Source organism: Schistocerca piceifrons, unplaced genomic scaffold (assembly GCF_021461385.2).
Source record: "Schistocerca piceifrons isolate TAMUIC-IGC-003096 unplaced genomic scaffold, iqSchPice1.1 HiC_scaffold_1718, whole genome shotgun sequence".
Taxonomy (NCBI): domain Eukaryota; kingdom Metazoa; phylum Arthropoda; class Insecta; order Orthoptera; family Acrididae; genus Schistocerca; species Schistocerca piceifrons.
In genome coordinates, this window is record NW_025727588.1 from 1960167 (window position 1) to 1974411 (window position 14245).

A 14245-nucleotide genomic window follows, 5' to 3' on the forward strand; every position below is an offset into this window, starting at 1 on the left:
CTGTGTATGTTTTGAACCATTCCTGTGATACTAGTTATAGATTCCGATGCTTCATTTCAGGTTTACTGTATCCTTGGGACCTTCTTATCGACGATGAAACACAGAATTTGCAACGGAATTAAATACAAAAGGCACAATGCCGACTTAAGTACAAGAAGACTGACTCTTCTTACTCTCTATGTTTTCAGCAATTCCTGTGACACTAGTTATAGATTCCGATGCTTCACTTCAGGTTTACTGTATCCCTTGGACCTTCTTATCGACGATGAAACACAGAAATAGCATCGAAATTAAATAAAAAAGGTACAATGCCGACTTAGGTACAAGAAGACAGATTCCTCTTACTGTCGATGTTTTGAACCACTCCTGTGACACTAGTTATAGATTCCGATGCTTCACTTCAGGTTTACTGTATCCCTTGGACCTTCTTATTGACGACGAAACACAGAAATTGAATCGGAATTAAATACAAAAGGCACAATGCCGACTTAAGTACATGAAGACTGACTTTTCTTACTGACTATGTTTGAACCATTCGTGTGACACTAGTTATAGATTCAGATGCTACACTCCAGGTTTACTGTATCCCTTGGACCTTCTTATTGACGATGAAACACAGAAATTTCATCGGAATTAAATACAAGAGGCACAATGCGCGACTTAAGGACAAGAAGACTGACCCTTCTTTCTGACAATGTTTTGAACCAATCCTCTGACACTAGTTATAGATTCCGATGCTTAACTTCAGGATTACTGTATCCCTCTGACCTTCTTATTGACGATGAAACACAGAAATTTCTTCGGACTTAAATACAAAAGGCACAATGCCGTCTTAAGTACAACAAAACTGTATCTTCTTACTGTCTATGTTTTGAACCATTCCTGTGACACTAGTTACTGATTCCGATGTTCACTCCAGGTTTACTGTATCCCTTGGACCTTCGTAATGACGATGAAACACAGAAATAGCATCGGAATTAAATACAAAAGGCACAATGCCGACTTAAGGACAAGAAGCCTGACTCTTCTTACTGACTATGTTTGAACCATTCCTGTGACACTAGTTATAGATTTCGATGCTTCACTTTAGGTTTACTGTATCCCTCTGACCTTCTTATTGACGATGAGACACAGAAATTGCACCGGAATTAAATACAAAAGGCACAATGCCGACTTAAGTACATGAAGACTGACTCTTCTCACTGTCTATGTTTTGAACCATTCCATTGTCACTAGTTATAGATTCCGATGCTTCACTCCAGGTTTACTGTATCCCTTGGACCTTCTAATATTCGATGAAACACTGAAACTGCATCGGTATTAAATATATTAGGCAAATATGCCGACTTAAGTACAAGAAGACTGACTCTTCGTACTGTCTATGTTTTGAACCATTCCTGTGACACTAGTTATAGATTCCGATGCTTCACTTCAGGTTTACTGTATCCCTTGGACCTTGTTATTGACGATGAAACACAGAAATTGCATCGGAATTAAATACAAAAGGCACAATGCCGACTTAAGTACAAGAAGACTGACTCTTCTTGCTGTGTATGTTTTGATCCATTCCAGTGACTCTAGTTATAGATTCCGATGCTTCACTTCAGGTTTACTGTATCCCTTGTACCTTTTTATTGACGATGAAACACAGAAATTGCATCGGAATTAAATACAAAAGGCACAATGCCGACTTAAGTACAAGAAGACTGACACTTCTTGCTGTGTATGTTATGAACCATTCCTGTGATACTAGTTATAGATTCCGATGCTTCACTTCAGGTTTACGGTATCCCTCAGACCTTCTTATTGACGACGAAACACAGAAATTGTATCGGAATTAAATAGAAAATTCACAATGCCGACTTAAGTACAAGAAGGCTGACTCTTCCTACTGTCTATGTTTTGAACCATTCCTGTGACTCTAGTTATAGAGTCCGATGCTTCACTTCAGGTTTACTGTATCCCTTGGACCTTCTTATTGACGATGAAACACTGAAATTGCATCGGAATTGAATACAAAAGGCACAATGCCGACTTGAGTACAAGAAGAGTGACGCTTCTCAATGTCTATGTTCTGAACCTTCTCTGTGACACTAGTTATAGATTCCGTTGCTTCACTTCAGGTTTACTGTATCCGTTGGACCTCCTTATTGACGACGAAACACAGAAATTGCATCGGAATTAAATAGAAAAGATACAATGCTGACTTAAGTACAAGAAGACTTACTCTTCCTTGGCTATGTTCTGAACCATTCCTGTGACACTAGATATAGATTCCGATGCGTCACTTCAGGTTTACTGTATCCTTTGGACCTTCTTATTGACGATGAAACACAGAAATTGCATCGGAATTAAATACAAAAGGCACAATGCCGACTTAAGTACAAGAAGACTGACTCTTCCAACTGTCTATGTTTGAATCATTCCTGTGACACTAGTTATAGATTACGATGCTTCACTTCCGGTTTACTGTATCCCTCTGTCCTTCCTATTGACGATGAAACACAGAAGTAGCATCCGAATTAAATACAAAAGGCACAATGCCGACTTAAGTACAAGAAGAAACTCTCTCTTCTTACTGTCTATGTTTTGAACCATTCCTGTGACACTAGTTATAGATTCCGAAGCTTCACTTCTGGTTTACTCTATCCTTTGGACCTTCTTATTGACGATGAAACACAGAATTTGCATCGGAATTAAATACAAAAGGCACAATGCCGACTTAAGTACAAGAAGACCGACTCTTCTTACCATCTATGTTTTGAGCAATTCCTGTGACCCTAGTTATAGATTCCGATGCTTCACTTAAGGTTTACTGTATCCCTTGGACGTTCTTATCGACGATGAAAGACTGAAATAGCATCGAAATTAAATACAAAAGGCACAACGCCGACATAAGTACAAGAAGACTGACTCTTCTTACTGTCTATGATTTGAACCATTCCTGTGACACCAGTTATAGATTACGATTCTTCACTTCAGGTGTGCTGTATCCCTTGGACCTTCTTATTGACGATGAAACACAGAAATTGGATCGGAATTAAATACAAAAGGCACAATGCCGACTCAAATACAAGATGACTGGCTCTTCTTACTCTCTATGTTTTAACCATTCCTGTGACACTAGTTATAGATTACGATGCTTCACTTCAGGTTTACTGTATCCCTCTGTCCTTCTTATTGACGATGAAACACAGAAAATGCTTCGGAATTAAATACAAAAGGCACAATGCCAACTCAAATACAAGATGACTGGCTCTTCTTACTCTCTATGCTTTGAACCCTTCCTGTGAGACCAGTTTTAGATTCCGATGCTTAACTATAAGTTTACTGTATCCCTTGGACCTTCTTGTTGACGATAAAACACAGAAATTGCATCGGAATTAAATACAAAATGCACAATGCCGACTTAAGTACAAGAAGACTGACTCTTCGTACTGTCTATGTTTTGAACCATTCCTGTGACACTAGTTATGGATTCCGATGCTTCACTTCAGGTTTACTGTATCCCTTGGACCTTGTTATTGACGATGAAACACAGAAATTGCATCGGGATTAAATACAAAAGGCACAATGCCGATTTAAGTACAAGAAGACTGACTCTTCCTACTGTCTATGTTTTGAACCATTCCTGTGACACTAGTTATTGATTCCGATGCATCACATCAGGTTTACTGTATCCCTTGGACCTTCTTATTGACGATGAAACACAGAAATTGCATCGGAATTAAATACAAACGGCACAAGGCCGACTTAAGTACAAGAAGACTGACTCTTCTTGCTGTGTATGTTTTGAACCATTCCTGTGATACTAGTTATAGATTCCGATGCTTCACTTCAGGTTTACTGTATCCTTGGGACCTTCTTATTGACGATGAAACACAGAATTTGCAACGGAATTAAATACAAGAGGCACAATGCCGACTTAAGTACATGAAGACTGACTTTTCTTACTGACTATGTTTGAACCATTCGTGTGACACTAGTTATAGATTCAGATGCTACACTCCAGGTTTACTGTATCCCTTGGGCCTTCTTATTGACGATGAAACACAGAAATTTCATCGGAATTAAATACAAAAGGCACAATGCCGACTTAAGGACAAGAAGACTGACCCTTCTTTCTGACAATGTTTTGAATCATTCCTCTGACACTAGTTATAGATTCCGATGCTTCACTTCAGGATTACTGTATCCCTCTGACCTTCTTATTGACGATGAAACACAGAAATATCTTCGGAATTAAATACAAAAGGCACAATGCCGTCTTAAGTACAAGAAAACTGTATCTTCTTACTGTCTATGTTTTGAACCATTCCTGTGCCACTAGTTACTGATTCCGATGTTCACTCCAGGTTTACTGTATCCCTTGGACGTTCGTATTGACGATGAAACACAGAAATAGCATCGGAATTAAATACAAAAGGCACAATGCCGACTAAAGGACAAGAAGACTGACTCTTCTTACTGACTATGTTTTGACCATTCCTGTGACACTAGTTATAGATTTCGATGGTTCACTTTAGGTTTACTGTATCCCTCTGACCTTCTTATTGACGATGAGACACAGAAATTGCACCGGAATTAAATACAAAAGGCACAATGCCGACTTAAGTACATGAAGACTGACTCTTCTTACTGTCTATGTTTTAACCATTCCTGTGACACTAGTTATAGATTACGATGCTTCACTTCCGGTTTACTGTATCCCTCTGTCCTTCTTATTGACGATGAAACACAGAAATTGCATCCGAATTAAATACAAAAGGCACAATGCCGACTTAAGTACAAGAAGAAACTCTCTCTTCTTACTGTCTATGTTTTGAACCATTCCTGTGACACTAGTTATAGATTCCGAAGCTTCACTTCAGGTTTACTCTATCCTTTGGACCTTCCTATTGACGATGAAACACAGAATTTGCATCGGAATTAAATACAAAAGGCACAATGCCGACTAAAGTACAAGAAGACCGACTCTTCTTACCATCTATGTTTTGAGCAATTCCTGTGACACTAGTTATAGATTCCGATGCTTCACTTCAGGTTTACTGCATCCCTTGGACGTTCTTATCGACGGTGAAAGACTGAAATAGCATCGAAATTAAATACAAAAGGCACAATGCCGACATAAGTAAAAGAAGACTGACTCTTCTTACTGTCTATGATTTGAACCATTCCTGTGACACCAGTTATAGATTACGATTCTTCACTTCAGGTGTGCTGTATCCCTTGGACCTTCTTATTGACGATGAAACACAGAAATTGGATCGGAATTAAATACAAAAGGCACAATGCCGACTCAAATACAAGATGACTGGCTCTTCTTACTCTCTATGTTTTAACCATTCCTGTGACACTAGTTATAGATTACGATGCTTCACTTCAGGTTTACTGTATCCCTCTGTCCTTCTTATTGACGATGAAACGCAGAAATTGCTTCGGAATTAAATACAAAAGGCACAATGCCAACTCAAATACAAGATGACTGGCTCTTCTTACTCTCTATGCTTTGAACCTTTCCTGTGAGACCAGTTTTAGATTCCGATGCTTAACTATAAGTTTACTGTATCCCTTGCACCTTCTTGTTGACGATAAAACACAGAAATTGCATCGGAATTAAATACAAAATGCACAATGCCGACTTAAGTACAAGAAGACTGACTCTTCGTACTGTCTATGTTTTGAACCATTCCTGTGACACTAGTTATAGATTCCGATGCTTCACTTCAGGTTTACTGTATCCCTTGGACCTTGTTATTGACGATGAAACACAGAAATTGCATCGGGATTAAATACAAAAGGCACAATGCCGATTTAAGTACAAGAAGACTGACTCTTCCTACTGTCTATGTTTTGAACCATTCCTGTGACACTAGTTATTGATTCCGATGCATCACTTCAGGTTTACTGTATCCCTTGGACCTTCTTATTGACGATGAAACACAGAAATTGCATCGGAATTAAATACAAAAGGCACAAGGCCGACTTAAGTACAAGAAGACTGACTCTTCTTGCTGTGTATGTTTTGAACAATTCCTGTGACACTAGTTATAGATTCCGATGCTTCACTTCAGGTTTACTGCATCCCTTAGACCTTCTTATTGACGACGAAACACAGAAATTGCATCGGAATTAAATAGAAAAAGCACAATGCCGACTTAAGTACAAGAAGACTGACTCTTCCTACTGTCTATGCTTTGAACCATTCCAGTGACTCTAGTTATAGATTCCGATGCTTCACTTCACGTTTACTGTATCCCTTGGACCTTCTTATTGACGATGAAACACAGAAATTGCATCGGAATTAAATACAAAAGGCACAATGCCAACTTAAGTACAAGAAGACTGACTCTTCTTGCTGTGTATGTTTTGAACCATTCCTGTGATACTAGTTATAGATTCCGATGCTTCACTTCAGGTTTACTGTATCCTTGGGACCTTCTTATTGACGATGAAACACAGAATTTGCAACGGAATTAAATACAAGAGGCACAATGCCGACTTAAGTACATGAAGACTGACTTTTCTTACTGACTATGTTTGAACCATTCGTGTGACACTAGTTATAGATTCAGATGCTACACTCCAGGTTTACTGTATCCCTTGGGCCTTCTTATTGACGATGAAACACAGACATTTCATCGGAATTAAATACAAAAGGCACAATGCCGACTTAAGGACAAGAAGACTGACCCTTCTTTCTGACAATGTTTTGAAACATTCCTCTGACACTAGTTATAGATTCCGATGCTTCACTTCAGGATTACTGTATCCCTCTGACCTTCTTATTGACGATGAAACACAGAAATATCTTCGGAATTAAATTCAAAAGGCACAATGCCGTCTTAAGTACAAGAAAACTGTATCTTCTTACTGTCTATGTTTTGAACCATTCCTGTGCCACTAGTTACTGATTCCGATGTTCACTCCAGGTTTACTGTATCCCTTGGACGTTCGTATTGACGATGAAACACAGAAATATCATCGGAATTAAATACAAAAGGCACAATGCCGACTTAAGGACAAGAAGACTGACTCTTCTTACTGACTATGTTTTGAACCATTCCTGTGACACTAGTTATGGATTTCGATGGTTCACTTTAGGTTTACTGTATCCCTCTGACCTTCTTATTGACGATGAGACACAGAAATTGCACCGGAATTAAATACAAAAGGCACAATGCCGACTTAAGTACATGAAGACTGACTCTTCTTACTGTCTATGTTTTAACCATTCCTGTGACACTAGTTATAGATTACGATGCTTCACTTCCGGTTTACTGTATCCCTCTGTCCTTCTTATTGACGATGAAACACAGAAATTGCATCCGAATTAAATACAAAAGGCACAATGCCGACTTAAGTACAAGAAGAAACTCTCTCTTCTTACTGTCTATGTTTTGAACTATTCCTGTGACACTTGTTATAGATTCCGAAGCTTCACTTCAGGTTTACTCTATCCTTTGGACCTTCCTATTGACGATGAAACACAGAATTTGCATCGGAATTAAATACAAAAGGCACAATGCCGACTAAAGTACAAGAAGACCGACTCTTCTTACCATCTATGTTTTGAGCAATTCCTGTGACACTAGTTATAGATTCCGATGCTTCACTTCAGGTTTACTGTATCCCTTGGACGTTCTTATCGACGGTGAAAGACTGAAATAGCATCGAAATTAAATACAAAAGGCACAATGCCGCCATAAGTACAAGAAGACTGACTCTTCTTACTGTCTATGATTTGAACCATTCCTGTGACACCAGTTATAGATTACGATTCTTAACTTCAGGTGTGCTGTTTCCCTTGGACCTTCTTATTGACGATGAAACACAGAAATTGGATCGGAATTAAATACAAAAGGCACAATGCCGACTCAAATACAAGATGACTGGCTCTTCTTACTCTCTATGTTTTAACCATTCCTGTGACACTAGTTATAGATTACGATGCTTCACTTCAGGTTTACTGTATCCCTCTGTCCTTCTTATTGACGATGAAACGCAGAAATTGCTTCGGAATTAAATACAAAAGGCACAATGCCAACTCAAATACAAGATGACTGGCTCTTCTTACTCTCTATGCTTTGAACATTTCCTGTGAGACCAGTTTTAGATTCCGATGCTTAACTATAAGTTTACTGTATCCCTTGCACCTTCTTGTTGACGATAAAACACAGAAATTGCATCGGAATTAAATACAAAATGCACAATGCCGACTTAAGTACAAGAAGACTGACTCTTCGTACTGTCTATGTTTTGAACCATTCCTGTGACACTAGTTATAGATTCCGATGCTTCACTTCAGGTTTACTGTATCCCTTGGACCTTGTTATTGACGATGAAACACAGAAATTACATCGGGATTAAATACAAAAGGCACAATGCCGATTTAAGTACAAGAAGACTGACTCTTCCTACTGTCTATGTTTTGAACCATTCCTGTGACACTAGTTATTGATTCCGATGCATCACTTCAGGTTTACTGTATCCCTTGGACCTTCTTATTGACGATGAAACACAGAAATTGCATCGGAATTAAATACAAAAGGCACAAGGCCGACTTAAGTACAAGAAGACTGACTCTTCTTGCTGTGTATGTTTTGAACAATTCCTGTGACACTAGTTATAGATTCCGATGCTTCACTTCAGGTTTACTGCATCCCTTAGACCTTCTTATTGACGACGAAACACAGAAATTGCATCGGAATTAAATACAAAACGCACAATGCCGACTTAAGTACATGAAGACTGACTTTTCTTACTGACTATGTTTGAACCATTCGTGTGACACTAGTTATAGATTCAGATGCTACACTCCAGGTTTACTATATCCCTTGGACCTTCTTATTGACGATGAAACACAGAAATTTCATCGGAATTAAATACAAAAGGGACAATGCCGACTTAAGGACAAGAAGACTGACCCTTCTTTCTGACAATGTTTTGAAACATTCCTCTGACACTAGTTATAGATTCCGATGCTTCACTCCAGGTTTACTGTATCCCTTGGACCTTCTTATTGTCGATGAAACACTGAAATTGCATCGGTATTAAATATATTAGGCAAATATGCCGACTTAAGTACAAGAAGACTGACTCTTCTTACTGACTATGTTTTGAACCATTCCTGTGACACAAGTTATAGATTGCGATGCTTCACTTCAGGTATACTGTATCCCCTGGACCTTCTTATTGACGATGAAACACTGAAATTGCATCGGAATTAAATGCAAAAGGCACAATGCCGACTTAAGTACATGAAGACTGACTCTTCTTACTGACTATGTTTTGAACCATTCCTGTGACACTAGTCATATATTCCGAGGCCACACTCCAGGTTTACTGTATCCTTTGGACCTTCGTATTGGCGATGAAACACAGAAATTGCATCGGAATTAAATACAAAAGGCACAATGCCGACTTAAGTACAAGAAGACTGACTCTTCTTACTGAGTATGTTTTGAACCATTCCATTGACACTAGTTAGAGGTTTCGATGCTTCACTTCAGGTTTACTGTATCCCTCTGACCTTCTAATTGACGATGAAACACAGAAATTACATCGGAATGAAATACAAAAGGCACAATGCCGACTGAAGTACAAAAAGGCTGACTCTCATTACTGACTATGTTTGAACCATTCCTGTGACACTACTTATAGATTCCGATGCTTGACTTCAGGTTTACTGTATCCCTCTGACATTCTTATTGACCATGAAACACAGAAATCGCATCGGAAATAAATAGAAAAGGCACAATGCCGACTTAAGTACAAGAAGACTGACTCTTCTTACTGTCTATGTTTGAACCATTCCATTGACACTAGTTATAATTTCCGATGCTTCACTTCAGATTTACTGTATCCCTTGGACATTCTTATTGACGACGAAACACAGAAATTGCATCGGAATTAAATAGAAAAGGCACAATGCTGACTTAAGTACAAGATGACTGACTCTTGCGTGTCTATGATCTGAACCATTCCTGTCACACTACAAATAGATTCCGATGCGTCACTTCAGGTTTACTGTATCCTTTGGACCTTCGTATTGACGATGAAACACAGAAATTGCATCGGAATTAAATACAAAAGGCACAATGCCAACTTAAGTACAGGAAGACTGACTCTTCCAACTGTCTATGATTGAATCATTCCTGTGACCCTAGTTATAGATTACGATGCTTCACTTCAGGTTTACTGTATCCCTCTGTCCTTCTTATTGAAGATGAAACACAGAAATTGCATCGGAATTAAATACAAAAGGCACAATGCCGACTTAAGTACAAGAAGACTCACTCTTCTTACTGTCTATGTTTTGAACCATTCCTGTGACACTATTTATAGATTCCGAAGCTTCACTTCAGGTTTACTGTATCCTTTGGACCTTCTTATTGACGATGAAACACAGAATTTGCATCGGAATTAAACACAAAAGGCACAATGCCGACTTAAGTACAAGAATACCGACTCTTCTTACCATCTATGATTTGAGCAATTCCTGTGACACTAGTTATAGATTCCGATGCTTAACTTCAGGTTTACTGTATCCCTTGGACGTTCTTATCGACGATGAAAGATAGAAATAGCATCGAAATTAAATACAAAAGGCACAATGCCGACTTAAGTACAAGAAGACTGACTCTTCTTACTGTCTATGATTTGAACCATTCCTGTGACACCAGTTATAGATTACGATTCTTCACTTCAGGTGTGCTGCATCCCATGGACCTTCTTATTTACGATGAAACACAGAAATCGGATCGGAATTCAATACAAAAGGCAGAATGCCGACTCAAATACAAGATGACTGGCTGTTCTTACTCTCTATGTTTTAACCATTCCTGTGACACTAGTTATAGATTACGATGCTTCACTTCAGGTTTACTGTATCCCTCTGTCCTTCTTATTAACGATGAAACACAGAAATTGCTTCGGAATTATATACAAAAGACACAATGCCAACTCAAATTCAAGATGACTGGCTCTTCGTACTGTCTATGCTTTGACCCATTCCTGTGACACTAGTTATAGATTCCGATGCTTCACTTCAGGTTAAAAGTATCCCTTGGACCTTGTTATTGACGATGTAACACAGAAATTGCATCGGAATTAAATACAAAAGGCACAATGCCGATTGAAGTACAAGAAGACTGACTCTTCCTACTGTCTATGTTTTGAACCATTCCTGTGACACTAGTTATAGATTCCGATGCATCACTTCAGGTTTACTGTATCCCTTGGACCTTCTTATTGACGATGAAACACAGAAATTGCATCAGAATTAAATACAAAAGGCACAATGCCGACTTAAGTACAAGAAGACTGACTCTTCTTGCTGTGTATGTTTTGAACCATTCCTGTGACACTAGTTATAGATTCCGATGCTTCACTTCAGGTTTACTGTATCCCTTAGACCTTCTTATTGACGACGAAACACAGATATTGCATCGGAATTAAATAGAAAAGGCACAATGCCGACTTAAGTACAAGAAGGCTGACTCTTCCTACTGTCTATGTTTTGAACCATTCCAGTGACTCTAGTTATAGATTCCGATGCTTCACTTCAGGTTTACTGTATCCCTTGGACCTTTTTATTGACGATGAAACACAGAAATTGCATCGGAATTAAATATAAAAGGCACAATGCCGACTTAAGTACAAGAAGACTGACTCTTCTTGCTGTGTATGTTTTGAACCATTCCTGTGATACTAGTTATAGATTTCGATGCTTCACTTCAGGTTTACGGTATCCCTCAGACCTTCTTATTGACGACGAAACACAGAAATTGCATCGGAATTAAATAGAAAAGGCACAATGCCGACTTAAGTACAAGAAGGCTGACTCTTCCTACTGTCTATGTTTGAACCATTCCTGTGACTCTAGTTATAGAGTCCGATGCTTCACTTCAGGTTTACAGTATCCCTTGGACCTTCTTATTGACGATGAAACACAGAAATTGCATCGGAATTGAATCCAAAAGGCACAATGCCGACTTAAGTACAAGAAGACTGACTCTTCTCACTGTCTATGTTCTGAACCTTTTCTGTGACACTAGTTATAGATTCCGATGCTACACTTCAGGTTTACTGTATCCCTTGGACCTCCTTATTGACGACGAAACACAGAAATTGCACCGGAATTAAATAGAAAAGGCACAATGCTGACTGAAGTACCAGAAGACTGACTCTTCCTTGGCTATGTTCTGAACCATTCCTGTGACACTAGATATAGATTCCGATGCGTCACTTCAGGTTTACTGTATCCTTTGGACCTTCTTATTGACGATGAAACACAGAAATTGCATCGGAATTAAATACAAAAGGCACAATGCCGACTTAAGTACAAAAAGGCTGACTCTTCCAACTGTCTATGTTTGAATCATTCCTGTAACACTAGTTATAGATTACGATGCTTCACTTCAGGTTTACTGTATCCCTCTGTCCTTCTTATTGACGATGAAACACAGAAATTGAATCGGAATTAAATACAAAAGGCACAATGCCGACTTAAGTTCAAGAAGACTCACTCTTCTTACTGTCTATGTTTTGAACCATTCCTGTGACACTAGTTATAGATTCCGAAGCTTCACTTCAGGTTTACTGTATCCTTTGGACCTTCTTATTGACGATGAAACACAGAATTTGCATCGGAATTAAATACAAAAGGCACAATGCCGACTTAAGTACAAGAAGTCCGACTCTTCTTACCATCTATGTTTTGAGCAATTCCTGTGACACTAGTTATAGATTCCGATGCTTCACTTCAGGTTTACTGTATCCCTTGGAAGTTCTTATCGACGATGAAAGACTGAAATAGCATCGAAATTAAATACAAATGGCACAATGCCGACTTCAGTACAAGAAGACTGACTCTTCTTACTGTCTATGATTTGAACCATTCCTGTGACACCAGTTATCGAATACGGTTCTTCACTTCAGGTGTGCTGTATCCCTTGGACCTTCTTATTGACGACGAAACACAGAAATTGGATCGGAATTAAATACAAAAGGCACAATGCCGACTCAAATACAAGATGACTGGCTCTTCTTACTCTCCATGTTTTAACCGTTCCTGTGACACTAGTTATAGATTACGATGCTTCACTTCAGGTTTACTGTATCCCTCTGTCCTTCTTCTTGACGATGAAACACAGAAATTGCTTCGGAATTAAAGACAAAAGGCACAATGCCAACTCAAATACAAGATGACTGGCTCTTCTTACTCTCTATGCTTTGAACCTTTCCTGTGAGACCAGTTTTAGATTCCGATGCTTCACTATAAGTTTACTGTATCCCTTGGACCTTCTTGTTGACGATATAACACAGAAATTGCATCGGAATTAAATACAAAATGCACAATGCCGACTTAAGTACAAGAAGACTGACTCTTCGTACTGCCTATGTTATGAACCATTCCTGTGACACTAGTTATAGATTCCGATGCTTCACTTCAGGTTTACTGTATCCCTTGGACCTTGTTATTGACGATGAAACACAGAAATTGCATCGGGATTAAATACAAAAGGCACAATGCCGATTTAAGTACAAGAAGACTGACTCTTCCCACTGTCTATGTTTTGAACCATTCCTGTGACACTAGTTATAGATTCCGATGCATCACTTCAGGTTTGCTGTATCCCTTGGACCTTCTTATTGACGATGACACACAGAAATTGCATCGGAAATAAACACAAAAGGCACAATGCCGACTTCAGTACAAGAAGACTGACTCTTCTTGCTGTGTATGTTTTGAACCATTCCTGTGACACTAGTTATAGATTCCGATGCTTCACTTCAGGTTTACTGTATCCCTTAGACCTTCTTATTGACGACGAAACACAGAAATTGCATCGGAATTAAATAGAAAAGGCACAATGCCGACTTAGGTACAAGAAGACAGATTCCTCTTACTGTCTATGTTTTGAACCACTCCTGTGACACTAGTTATAGATTCCGATGCTTCACTTCAGGTTTACTGTATCCCTTGGACCATCTTATTGACGACGAAACACAGAAATTGCATCGGAATTAAATACAAAAGGCACAATGCCGACTTAAGTACAAGAAGACTGACTCTTCTTGCTGTGTATGATTTGAACCATTCCTGTGAAACTAGTTATAGATTCCGATGCTTCACTTCAGGTTTACTGTATCCTAGGGACCTTCTTATTGACGATGAAACACAGAATTTGCAACGGAATTAAATACAAGAGGCACAATGCCGACTTAAGTACAAGAAGAC